This window comes from Columba livia, chromosome 3, assembly GCF_036013475.1.
Source record: "Columba livia isolate bColLiv1 breed racing homer chromosome 3, bColLiv1.pat.W.v2, whole genome shotgun sequence".
In the NCBI taxonomy this organism is placed as follows: domain Eukaryota; kingdom Metazoa; phylum Chordata; class Aves; order Columbiformes; family Columbidae; genus Columba; species Columba livia.
This window is the reverse complement of record NC_088604.1, coordinates 86489062-86502517: the sequence shown is the minus strand read 5'-3', so window position 1 is coordinate 86502517 and position 13456 is coordinate 86489062.

Here is a 13456-nt window from a genome sequence, read left to right as displayed (position 1 = left end):
TTGGTTCTCCAAAGTTTGAGGTATCTCTGTGACTTTTCACCTTACTGAGGCTTGGTGTGTGACTTAAAGGATGAGGACCACTGGTCGTCTCTGTTTTATAATACAAGATTTGGTGAGTACTGTGGATGAAAAGGGTTGTGTGTGTGTGTGTCTGCATGTTAATGACAGAATATTCCATGTGAATAAGCAGAAAAATACCCGATATGTTTTTGTGACTATTTTTACAATAAGCAGTTCTTTTCAGCCTTCTGTCTTAGATTCTGAACACCACAAATTGTTACATGATTAAGCATTAAGGCATTTCACACAAATTGTATTCCAGAATTGTTTTAGATTTACAGAACAGTCACCAAAATTAGATGTTATAATGTAACTTCCAATACTATTCTTCCAACTAATTAGCATGAAGGATTTAACTTTAATAGTGGTACTATCTTAAATGCTCTGTGGCAAGTGATAATGAGAGACAGGATCATCCCGCCTGATGAGAAGCGTCCTGTCCTGCAAAACTGCCAGTTGCTCACAGCTTTGCCAAGTAGCACAAATACATAGTTTGATGAGTTGAGTTCAGCACAGTTTCGCTGTGTGATAGAATTATACTATCAATAATAAAGAGTGTGTGAGGACCAAATGTTCAGGCAGGAGGCCTCAAACTCTGGAAATTACAGAAATCCAATTATTACAGTAAATTTAATCTAGATAATCATTTGCACAAGCACAATATTGATGAGAAGTTAATAGTTTACAGTCTTTTCAAATGTGATTTTGAGTAACACAGAGCAGCACGGAGGATGGCATCGGTCCTTCAAAGTTTGATGTATGCAAAACTGTCTGCAAATGTTAAAAACTGAAGAATAAATAACTAGATTATAGAACACTCACAGTTAAAACACCAGTAGGTCTGACTGGCCTTTAGCAATGTAAAATCTGCACTAAAATGAATTTTTGCACTCTCCATAATTCATTTCTCTCTAGATCTTTGTAACTACTAGCTTCTTTGAGAATTATTTGTCCTGGGAAGAACAAAACCAAGAAAAATGTTCTCTTTCAAAATCTGCCTCAAAATTACTATCAATATTTACTATATATTTATGATATGACACAGTGAAGAATTGATGAGGTCATTGACCTAACTAGGATGACTCATTTCCCTTTCCTTCATGACTGCTTCTGCTGAGCTCTCCTGGCTGCCCAAAGGAGAAACTCTGACATGTTCTGAGCAGGATTCCAGGCGGTTAGAAGAGAATGACCTGTTCTTTTGCAGTCCCCAAAGGTGATCAAAGGTTTCTTTAAATCTCACAATTTTGCTGTGTACTGCCAGTACCCATGACACACTCAAGAGATTTTTCATTCATTTTGCCCAGTTGTTAATCGTTAGACTCCACAAATATCAGGAAAACTGTTGGACGTCACAATCTCTTATTTTCCACAGGCAAAACTCTTGGTATTGGTAAGATCAGGATTTGACTTTCATTCACATGTGAAACTTACGTATAATCTTTCAGATCATATGGTCAAGTGAATGCTGTTACATTCCAATCCGCTTTCAGGTTTCCTGTAACCAGTAGGATGAAAATAAGTTACCATAGGTTTCCAACTGTTCTTCTTAGTATCAGAATTATGCCTTCTGTTGCTGTGGGAAATTCTTTCTTTCCACTGTTTTGAGTTAAGGAACATTCTAATAGAGTTATGACTAGAAAGCGGACTAGAAATGCACACGATGAGAAATCACTTTTTGTGTCTTGTTGTATGCCCGAACTCTGCTGATCTATTATACATCCATTCTGTCCAAAGACCGATTGTAGCAATTGTTGCAAAGGCAATTGTAGCAAACAGTAACGGATTAGTCCATGTCTACATGTTAATGTATTTTCTGCCACAAAATAAATTACAGGGCATTGTAACTGTACTTTGCACATGAGAGTAAGGGAGATATTCATACCTTTCTCAACCTGTTTCCTTGAGAGAAATGCAGTTGCATGAGGCTTATGTTGCATCTCAGAGGGAGACTTCTTATTCAGCTTCATGAATAAAAAAAATGCGTAAAGGCACAACAGTTCATTTTTTGGTCCTTATCCAGTCTTGAGTTTTAGGACATTTGTCTGAATTGCCTAAGGTTCTATTTGGCTATGTAGTACCACTTGTTTAACTGATAAAGTGTGGCCTGAAACAAATATAGTCACTTTACTAAGGACCAAGAGCTGGCTGAAAACAGACTTGCAGTAATGAATTTTGGGGGAAAAAAGAAAAAAGGAAAAAGAAAAAAGCTTATCAGAAAGTTGTTGGAGATGTGGGAGTCTATTAAAACCTGGAGAATACTTCTTGTCTTTGTATGGATTCGCACAGAGCAAAAATATGTTGGTAGTCTGACATCCCAGAGTGGCTTTGAATTGTCTGAATCACGGAGCTGCATCATAATGACTCATTCTCATTGCATACTGCTGTCCCCGCTGGGAAAGAACTACGGTTTCTCCCTTGGAGCAATTTCAGTTTGCACATTTTTGTTTTCTCCTCCCACTGAAGTGTTTATTCTTACAGACATCTACAGCTGACTTTGCTTTCTTCAGGAAGAAAAGCAAGCACTGTTTTGCAGGTGCACTAGGTCATTTATTTCTGTATTACAAGCAAGTATTCACTCCTCCAAATGGAAAAGGAATATAAAATCCTATCCAGTGTCTCTAGGGGCTTTACTATAACTGAAATCCCTCCCACTTCAACACACAAGAGGATAGTAACACAAGCACCAGTTGCAGATCTGTACTGTTTGTGTCCCTTTTCCTTTATATACATAACATCTAAACCCTTTAGAATAAATATCCTAATCCATATAAAACAAGCAAGTGAGCAGCCACTGAAAGAAAAGCCTTTCTGAAATAGGATGATCAACCAGTACCATGAATTCTTTTGTATTCAGTTCCACTCAGCTCAGAACTATCCTGTCTGGCATGAAACAGTACATATCCTCTGTTTTTTTCACCACCATAGATCAGGCCCAGAACAAGTGAAGCAGGAATGGCACACAAAGAGTAGACGCTTCACTAACCATATGTTCTTCTGATCTCTGGATGTAGATGAGACATTGTGTTTTCAGGGCAGATTTCCAAAGTTAGGCAGGGAGCTAGAACCCAAAACATCCTTTTTCCAGAAATGGTGGTATTGGTTCTTTTTTCTCCCCTTCCCCTCCTATGCTTATAATCTTCTATAACCTTGGTGACACAGTGGGTGATCTATCCTTCCACAAAGTCACTAGAATTGTTACTCACTGCATTTTTCACAAGGACTTTTTGGGTGTAAGCATTACCGCCAAATTCTTGTCAGCACGCTCAGGCTAAGAGCATATGACTTGATGTCTGGCAAAAGTCCTGCAGGATTTGCTTCTAAAAATTGATAAGCCCTCACAAGATGAGGAGAGATCAGGCCAAAGAGGCATAATGATAGTGCTTTCCTGAATAAAACATCCTTTCTTAGAACTCCCAAGGAATAGGATTTGGGTATCTGCTGCTACTTGTGTCTTGATGTTATTCTCAGATCTTCTTGTCCAGATTTTTTTTTTAACTTTATGAACCCATGCCTTGCCTTTTTGTATCCAGGAAGTTGAAGCTTAGGGTATTTGATCCAAGTTTTCCTTTGAAGTTGGCAGCAATTCTAAGGCTACGCGCCAATTCATTGTTCCCATGCTGGATGCTCACATGGGATTTCAATCTTCAATGCAGTTAAACTTCATAAAACTGTTTAGCTAAAGTTTTTCCCTTATTTTCAAATAATCCTTCTTAAGACTCATTTATAAATTATTTTTTCAGCAACAGCTTTTTGGAGTGGTGAAAATGCACCACTGTCGCTTTTCTGTTGGTGGTTTTTAAAGTTACATATTATTCAGTCCTAATTGCATTAGGTGTTTCACCTACTCAAATAGTGCTTTATTACTTTTCTCTAAACTGAGAAAGGTTATCAACAATTGTGTATTGCTTTCCTCGTTTTCTATAGATAAGTATATTTTTAATAGCCAAATTTAGATTGTAGAGGCGACATTGAGACTAACTGGCGTGGAGCCAGATTTCTGATAGCATCACCGTGTGGTATAGGTCAAGACTTAATTTAGTCTGGCTTCTAGTGTGAACAAATTCTCCTCTAGTGTCATCTCTTTGATTCTGACACAGAATAATAGCTATTTCTATTTACATCTCATTTTTAAGCTATGAAATTTTTCTGCTAGTACTGCAAAGGGAAGGAAGGTACAGAATAGTGTCCTTGCTGTAGCTGAATTGTTTCTGGCAGAACAGAAGTAGGGGTTGGGGACTTGATTTTCGTCCTGGTCTTTAAAAATGAATGAAGGTAAGAAAAGGCTTGTAGCTTTAAGTCACCTAGTTAGTGTAGCAATTTATGCTGGTTTATGTTGCGAAGCCCTCCAGTTTCTAATTTAAATGAATCTACTTCAGGGATTTAATATGTCAAACCTGAGTTTTGCAGAGGCTATAGGTCCTTGTTAGAGAAGTAACATTTAGATTGTACTTGTAAATTATATTGTGTCTTGATCTTTTTGTTTTTAAACATGTAATAGAATCACAAACATTTCCCCATCTTCTGGTTCCTTACCTCTCCTTGCAATGAGTTTGTCCTTAAAGTCCTTCTTGACAGAGTAACAAAATGTTTTCTGTCTTACTCCCTCTCTCTTTTTTTTTTTTAATAACCCATGCTGTCCTCCATTTCTGGCAGTCAAGTTTCTGGTCTTTCCAGGTTTTCAATCAGTTATTCGGGAACTCTGCTGCTGGTTTTGTTTCTTAGTATTTCTATCATCTTCTCCTTAACTGCTTATTGGGATTTGAGTTTTATACGCATGGGATCTTTAATCACCATTTTTTGGCATCTTAACATCTTGAATTAATTTAAGCAGGTGAAAGAGATCAATAGGTAAGGTCTTAAATATTCTTGATAGCCAGATGCTCCTATATTTTTACATGCAGAAATCTTCCAGCTGCTGTCAGGTTGACAAATGAACTGACTTTTGAATGTGTCCCCTGTTTATTGTAATGGCTGAGTGTTCAGGTATTCCAAACCCCTTGTTCTGTCTCTGCCTTGAAGAGCACAGGCCTAATAACAGGGAAGCTTCCTCCTTACTAGTTTAGTATATAGCACATTTATTGTTTAGTGCCATCAGAAAGAGATAATTTTAAATATTTGTTAGTATCTTCAGACTTAAAAGATTCTGTGTTTGGGGTTTAACTGCTTCAGACTTGCACAGGAGGCACTTGGAAGAGGAGCAGCACATTTCAGCAGCTGACTTTTGAACCTGAAAATTGAAAATGTAATTATTTATCACCTGTGTTCTCTAGAATTACTTTTTTAATTTGCTACAAAGTTGTATAAATCAAAACTGTCTCACCTTAGCAGGTATACAGATATTTCAGGTAGGCTTAGATGTTATTGCATTATTCCAGCCTTTGCAAACAAGCTTAAAAATCTATAGCAGTTACTATATTCTCTGTCATTATTTATGGTAAGGACTGGTGTCAAAATACACATGGTGCCCAGCTGTAGGAAGGTCCCAGACTTAGAATGTGCAGAGTACCTGTTGTCACTATATAAAGCCTTGACATTGTAGATAAGTAAGTTGGAAGGTAATGCAACATGTGGGAGCACAATTTAAAGAGACATTATAAACTATGTTATCGTTATACTACTAGAATAATTGTTGTAAAATTCAAGACATTAGGTATCGTAAAGATTTTATAGTTGCTTAATGACTTAGAAATACAAAGAGTCAAGTCCCATGGGGCTAAGCACAGCCACAATCTCTGCCAAGGTGCAATTTGGAAAGATGCCATTTAACCTCCAGGAAAAGATCCTGCCAGAAGCTTGGCCTAATAACAGAGTGTTCAGACTCACTGCCTAAATAAATAGACTTTGCAGTTTATTGGATAATGATGATACATAAAAATATATTAACAAATCCCAATAATGGGATAATACCAACATCTTAGTCCTACTTGTGATTGAAAATAAACAAAGAACTTAAGGGAACAGAAAGAAACTATCCAGCCCCTGTGTTCCTGTTCTTGCCATCCTGATTTTGTAGGCAAAACAGATCTATGCAGTTTTGTCTTGCTGATTGTGTTCACTTAGTATATTCAGAACCCACTGGCCACGTTCAGCCAAACTGAAACAGAGGTGTAACTTGTCTCTTAGATTAAGTAGCTTTTTCCTAGGTTTGTGAAAAAGCTGGATAGATAAGGAGAAATAAAACAGTCCCAGTTTGTGTCTCCCATGTGAAAACTTTTGTGTTATTGTGTAACAGAGAACTCAACCTTTCGTGGAGCGAGGTGTGTGCGGGAGTGGGGAACCATCACCTGCTCTGAGAGCAGAAAAAGCTTCAGTTGCAGCTTGCAGTCCGCTGAGACACAAGGCATTGGGAAGCCAGGCCTCACTAACTCTTGTGTGTGCAAAACTCCTGATATCATTATATCAACATGATCCTCAACATATCTGCTCACAACAGAAAATTTTGGAAAGTGTTTCTTTTCCTGGTAACTTTTTTTTTTTTTTTTAAGTTTCTCTTTGTACTTATACCTACTACTCATTTTCCAGTACCGTAGTATCCATGTGCATCTAGGCTAAATTCTGTGCCATTGGCAATGCAATTACTGGTATCATTTTCTTTCATGACAAGCTTACATTCCAGTTTTCTTTTCATCACTAAAAAAGTGTAGCTTAAAATCTCCAGATTTGAGTACCAAACCAGAATTTGTGACTGTAACTCACGCTGATGACTTCTGGGGAAGGAAGAGGAAGATTGAATTCCGCTGCACCATGGTTTTCTTTGTACAGTTATTCTGTGTCTGTCATTGAAATGCTAGTTGTTGTCAAGGTGTTCCAGACTTTCTAACATGGAGGATGTGTTGCTTTGCTTCAGGTTATTAGTATGGTCTTGAAAAAAACACTTCTAAAAAAACACTGAGGTGTGAGAGGTGGAAAAGGAAAAGCTTTACATTTTCTCTGTTGAGTCAGATCTGCCAGAATCCCTGGATTGCAAAGTTGACAATTATTTTCTTTAGGTGAGGCCTTAATTTCTTTGGGAAGCAATATATAATCTTACTGAAATACCTTTAAAGGGTAGCAGGGCCTAACAGTGGCTTATGAGTAAGATATGTAGGATCATCTATGGACTCGAAAAATGTATCATTTAAACTAAAGAAAACAAACAAAAAAAAGAAATCAGGAAAAAAAATTAAACAGTCCCATTAAAATAGCATCACCACACTTGCCCTTGCAAAGAACAGTTGAATATTGCCATTAGGTTCTCCATGTTTCAATGACACTGAAAGTTGCTGCTGGAGTTGCTGCTGCCACAAGGGCACCTTCATGGTGGCTTCCAGCTGCAGAAGCCTTGGCCGCTGCCTTTTCACATCTAATGCTTTGTCTGGACCCAGGAGAACAGCTGTGAATTTCTGGAACAGACTTTAAGGAAGGGATTCTTGTTCCTCACTGTGTAAGAGGTCACAATTATAAGTTACAGTTTTAAAAATTCTAACAGAGAAGTCAGGGCTTCAGTCTCTGGATGAGTGTTTGAGGCCAGAATTTTCTTTTTTGAAGCTATTTTCAACTTAAATCTCAGTCAAAGGGAACAACAGCTAATTACTTGCAGCAGTGGTAACAGATTCACACTAATGAGAGATAACCAGTTTTAAAGAGTTTCCTTTGAACAATTCTTTACAAAACTTTCTTTTGGGCATCAGAGCTGTGTTGATAGTGGAAGTCAAGTATAAAACATTCTGAATTGTTGCTTTTCAGCGAGAAAACCTAAAGCAAATTGGTAAACATAACTAAGATGTTACTAGTAATTTATTCATTTGTATAACTTGCAGGAGTGCTAAACCGCTTTGTAGCTGGCTTCACATTTCAACCCAAGATGACGTGAAATTCAGCTTTCGTGGCAAGAACAATTGCTGGTGACATTCAGAACTCACCTTCTGAAGGAACCCACCAAGTGCTTGGGGCCAGCCAAGCTTTTCACCTCCTCGTCCTTCATACAGCAAAAAGCAGCAGCCGTGAGTTAAAAGGAAAAGGAAATAATGTGGAAATCTCCAGACTCTTGAGGATTCATAGAAAAATTATTTGCTCAATCTGACTAGAAGATGGGTTAGCTGTCTTGTTGGTTTCCCTTTAAAAAACAGCTATCCCTGTTCTGATCTTTTTTTATCCTAATGATGTTTATCTAAAGGCGAGATGATAGCTTCTTTGCTCACGTGTGTTCAAATACAATTCAAGATGGAAGAGTAGCCTGAGATGTAGAAAAAGGATCAATTTGCAGAAATAATGATCTCCTAGCATTTCTGTAGTCTTCATAACATCCCTAGGTATAGCGAATTCACAGCTTCTGTAATGTGTGACATTTTGAAGAAGATGATGCAAATAAATGTAAATAAAGCAAATGCTAAAGCTTACTGTTTTGTGTGCTAATGCTAATGCAGCAGCAGTCTGCATTGGTTTTTGTTTTAGCACATGCTTCAGTGGTACTGTAGTCAGGTATCTGCCCTTGGAAAATTTTACAGATTTCTCAGGTGAAATACCTACCTTTCTTATAGTTTTTGTGAGCAAACCTCATACCTATCATTCAAATGACTATTTGAAACATGAAGGAGACTTCTTGTTGATAAATATCGCTGTGTGGTGTGAGGCATTGGTTTGAGGTATAATCCTGGCAGCTGGTAGATTTCAAATGCGAGAAACTTGGCAGGTTCAGCACAGGATAATCCTCAAGCTGGGAGCAGCTTGGGTGGAGCCACAGGATGAAATAAAAACAAGAAATCTCTTAAAAGTGATCTATCTGCATCCACTGAATCTAAGAAAATAGGCACAGTTTTTTTCCTCTGATGCTGACAATGCAGTTCAGTGCCACCAGCTAGAGCTTCACTTACAAACAGTGTGCTCACATATGTCAAGGGTTTAGATTGTGGGGTGACAATAAAACCCTGGCAGATGTATTGTTAACCGCCTCTCTGCCTCCTTCCCCATTTTGCCCCTCCCTCTCCCCCCTTCCCACTCAGGACAGGCGATCGGGAGGGAAAGGACAGAGAGAATAGAGCTGGAAAAATTAACAATGTTTTACTAATGCTACTAATAAGAATAGAGAAAATAATACGGAATATACAAACCCAATCTTGAAAGTCCCAGCAACTGCAGAGCTGGCACCTGAAGTCCTGGATTGGATTCTGCAGCCAACCGGAGCTGGATTCAGTCTCTCACTGGGCCTCAGTTCGCAAGGACGACTAGCAAGGTCCTCTCCTAATGCCAGACATAAGGAAAAAAGGGACGTGATCCTCGTGATCTCCCACTTTTATATGAAGTATTCACGTGAATGGGATGTTATATTCAGTTGGTCAGTTTCCTGTTCACCAGTTTCTCGTTGTCCCTCTCGCGAGATGTCCATCCATGCTTATCAATAACTTCGCATTCCATTGCTAGGTTTACCAAAAGATGTATCTGGTTCTCCAGGAAAATGCAGCTAATACGAAGCTTTAGCTGACAGGCAAATTCACTAAAAAAGAAACTTGCTTATAACAAAACCAGGACAACATAAAAGAGTGCTTGCAATTTTTCCTATTTGTAGATATAATCTTTTGAGACTAGACAACATTTCAATAATGGTTTTCAAACTCACACAAACAACAGATGAAGTATTTTCTTTTTGAATTTCAAAGCTGTGTTGTTATTTATTCATATTCGGGTAGTGCCTCTCATAGACTCTGCTGTGAGAGTCACTATATAAACCCAGTATTGAGCAGTTTGTTCATTTCCAGAGAAAGAGTAGTCTAAATTCAGTACTGCAACAGAACAGCTTTGCTTACTCATTGCCTAGGAAGTAATTTTATTACTTTTAATGAATTGTATTAAAATATAGCCTGTAAATCTTAATAACAGCAGAAGAATAGGGTAACAGCCCTTGCTACAGGGCTGTCAGGACCCCCTGAGTGCTGGACTTAGGCCTGTGAGCTGCAGGGGACCACACCACCGGCAGGGCTGGCCGGGGTCCCCTGGCCACAGTGCCCAAGCAGAGCAGACCCTGAGGCTGTGGCCACATTCAACTGAGTCCCAATTGTCACAGTGAGGAGGAAGCAGGTCCAAGGCAAAGCCAGCCCAGGGTTTGGGATCAACAGGGACTGTGGCAGAGCTGGAAAAGAACACTGCAACAGCCTAGATCAGGACCTGGGCTGGGTTTAAGTAGAGCTGCTGGGCCCATGGGGAGAGGTGTGTGTGGAGGCCCCAGCTGAGGCTGGTCAGGGCTGTTAAGGCCTATTAATGCAGTAGAGGCCCCAATGAGAGCTCTCACAGTGTTAAAGATATGAAAAGAGAGTTGTTAGAAGATGCACTTGGAGATGCTGTGGAGAGCTAATGTAGTAAAAGGCAGAGAAAATAAGCCAGCTGTGTGAACAGCTGCATCTTGTCTGATTTTATCTTTTTAATGAAAAGATCTGAATGCCACATAAATAACGGAAATTGCTGCAAACCCTCCATGTCTATACAATCAGTATGTTGCAGGAGCTGTCATGGTAGATGCTGAGAAAGGATGAGAAAGAGTGTGGAGAAGTGGCATTGCAGACGAGCCTGGAAGGGTTTTATTTCAGTTTGTCTGTAATGCGGTGTGAAAGATGGCATGAATGTGTTTGTGGAGGAAAGAGTAAACAGGCAATGGAAATGGGTTGTTGGTAGCTGAGTGAGGCATTGGGCTGTACCAATTTACACACATGGGTAGTAAGAGCTCCAGTATCTTGCTCAGGAAGAGATGAATAAGGGGGAGGGGGTGGGCATTTCGGCAGTCTAATGCATTATTGCTACTGAAAAGGAAAATAATTATTAGTGATAGCGTTTTATGTTGAGAGTCATGTTCTGGAAGAACCGCCCGCTAAGCCGTGGCAGTGTTGCTGGTAGTGGTTAAGCAGCTGGACAAGAGGTTCAGTGCTTGACCCAGACTACTCTGAAGTGTGCTTTGCTTCTTGGGAATAGAATAGAATTTTCCAAGCAAATGAAACCTGGCCTGTGTTGTTTCCTCCCCCACACAATTTACATACTTTTCTCCAAAAGACCTCTTGGTTGTCTTGGAACCAAGAGCATTTCAGCCTCATAGCTCAAATACAGGGCAGATGGTGCCCTTGCAGAATTTAAATAAGATATCAGCACATTGTCACCTCGAAGTGCAGTGGTTAGAGCAGTTCTGCAGTGCAGCCACGGCGATGTCAAAAGCAGAGGAAAGAGAATTTTTACTTCAGCAAATGCTGCGTACAGCAGTTTTGTGAACTGGTTAATGCTATTTGGCTTGCTGCAGTGCACCTGGCGGAAAATCATGAGAGACATACGTGCACGCTGTGAGTTTAAAAAACCCCCACGCCATGTAATTGGTTTCTGCATGCAGTAGGTTGAGGGAATTAAAGGGAATTTAATAAATCCATAGCTGGCAGGTTTAGTTTGTCGGCTTTTAGCATGGCTTTAGTTGATAATGGGCCCCAGGATGAATTAAAAAAAACCCCAACATACTACCTTTATCAACATCAAGGAGCACAAAAGTATGAATTTTTCTTAAAATAAATACAGGGTAGTCATATGAAGTCTGTTCCTGAATTGAATGCAATATGGAGAATGTGTGTGTACATTTCCCTCCTCATTTGTGTTACTATTGTCATTATCATTTAAACATTACATTAACATGTTGCTCAAGTGAATCCTTGTTTCAATCACTAAATTCCATGTAATGTTTTCTTCTTAAAAAGGGCAGAAAGGAAAAGAGCTTGAAAAATAATTGAAATGGAACACAATTATTTAGGCTGCAATTTTAGGAAAAAATGGTGACTTTTTACTGTTAACCTAGAAGATACTATAGGAGTTAAGAGAACTGGGCATCCAAGTATGAGGTAAATACTAAAAACAACTTAAAGAGCCTGGAGCAAAGGGTCGCACTTTGCCAGAAGAGACCATTTTTTAAATGAAGAAGTCAAGCTTTGCGTGAGCAAGGAGAATACAGATGGGAAAGAACAATGCAAACACTGGAAAAGTTGGTAATACTCTTTGCCGTGAGAACAAGATAAGTGAATAGAAAAATCTGTGAACTGATAAAGGGAGTCACACAGGGAAACAGCACTTAAGAGCACAGTGTTTGAGTCCAAAATGTTTTAGTGAATTCATACTTCAGCCAGTGTTTTTTTGGGATCTGATTCTGTGCTGTGTCTCTTGAGAGTCAGCAGTGAAGATTGTTTTCTGGAGAGTGATACCACCCACATCCTGACTGATTGCTACCAAGGGTTGTTCTCATTTACGGTGGCATCCTCCAAAATGCCAGTGAACCAATATGCAGCTATAGATAATCCAAAGCACTTGATACTGCACATTAATCTATCTCCTTTCCCTTCTCCTGTATTAGCATTGACAAATAAATGCTTACCAAAGCTCACCAGAAGGAAAGAGACCGTGTCATCCCTGTCAGAACTGTGCAGAATTATTTTATCTGATCTTTCTTTTCTGTCATGATCAGTGGGCTCTCACACAGATACAACTAGAGAAATACAATCTCTTTTTTTTTTTTAAACACAGAGAGGGAAACCGACGGTTATAGGGTGAGTTTAAAAATTAGCAAGGTAAAAGAGCTGAGGCTGTACTTGCATGAACAGCTGAGCTGGCCAAACAGCCTCCTGCCTCTGCAAATGAGAGGTCGCACAGCCCTGCCCTCCTGCCTTGCTTCCATCCACACCTCCTTGCCCCTTCTTTGGAGGCTGCTCTGATACCCAGGAGACCTTTCCCTTGGCAGGACTCAATTCCCGACAGGTCCCGCTCTGTACAGGCAGCTTGTTGTCAAGTTGAGGAGGGCGCTGTCACAGTGATGGCTCATCCGGCAGCTCAGCTGTGGGCAAGCAGCTCTGAAGTGCGAAAAGGGGACCATCCCCGTTCCACAGCAGCGATCCATTCAGTCAAGTCATGCCATCTCACGTGGCTGTGTACTGCACTTCAGGATGAAACAGATGATTAAAACATTTGTGTTAAATATCAAACCTGCTCAGCTGTTCTACCAAATTAAACTGCCCAGACAAAATGGCTTCTCCTTTCGAGTCAGGTGTTGAAGTATAATTTGAACATGAAAAGAAGCAAATAATGAACCGATCCATATTTTTAAGTGTTAGTTCTTTTTTGCCCAGATGAGGTGTTTTGCAAGATGTTATTTGGGGTGTCTTACTTGTAGATGGAGATGTAAAAGTCTTACACGCACAAAGCTGGCTTTAAAGGAGCTGATTGGGAAGCTAACAGAACTACAGTCCTGCAGCCGTGGTGCTCGTTAGAGGCTGTGAAACCCATTTGAAGATAAATGCTGATGTGATGTCCAGCTTGCTGTTGTAGCTTTATAAGAAACAGCTGTTTCAAAGGGGACTTGAATTGCATTGCAGCTGGTCCGTGTGGGCTGCACCTCTGCTTAGAGCAG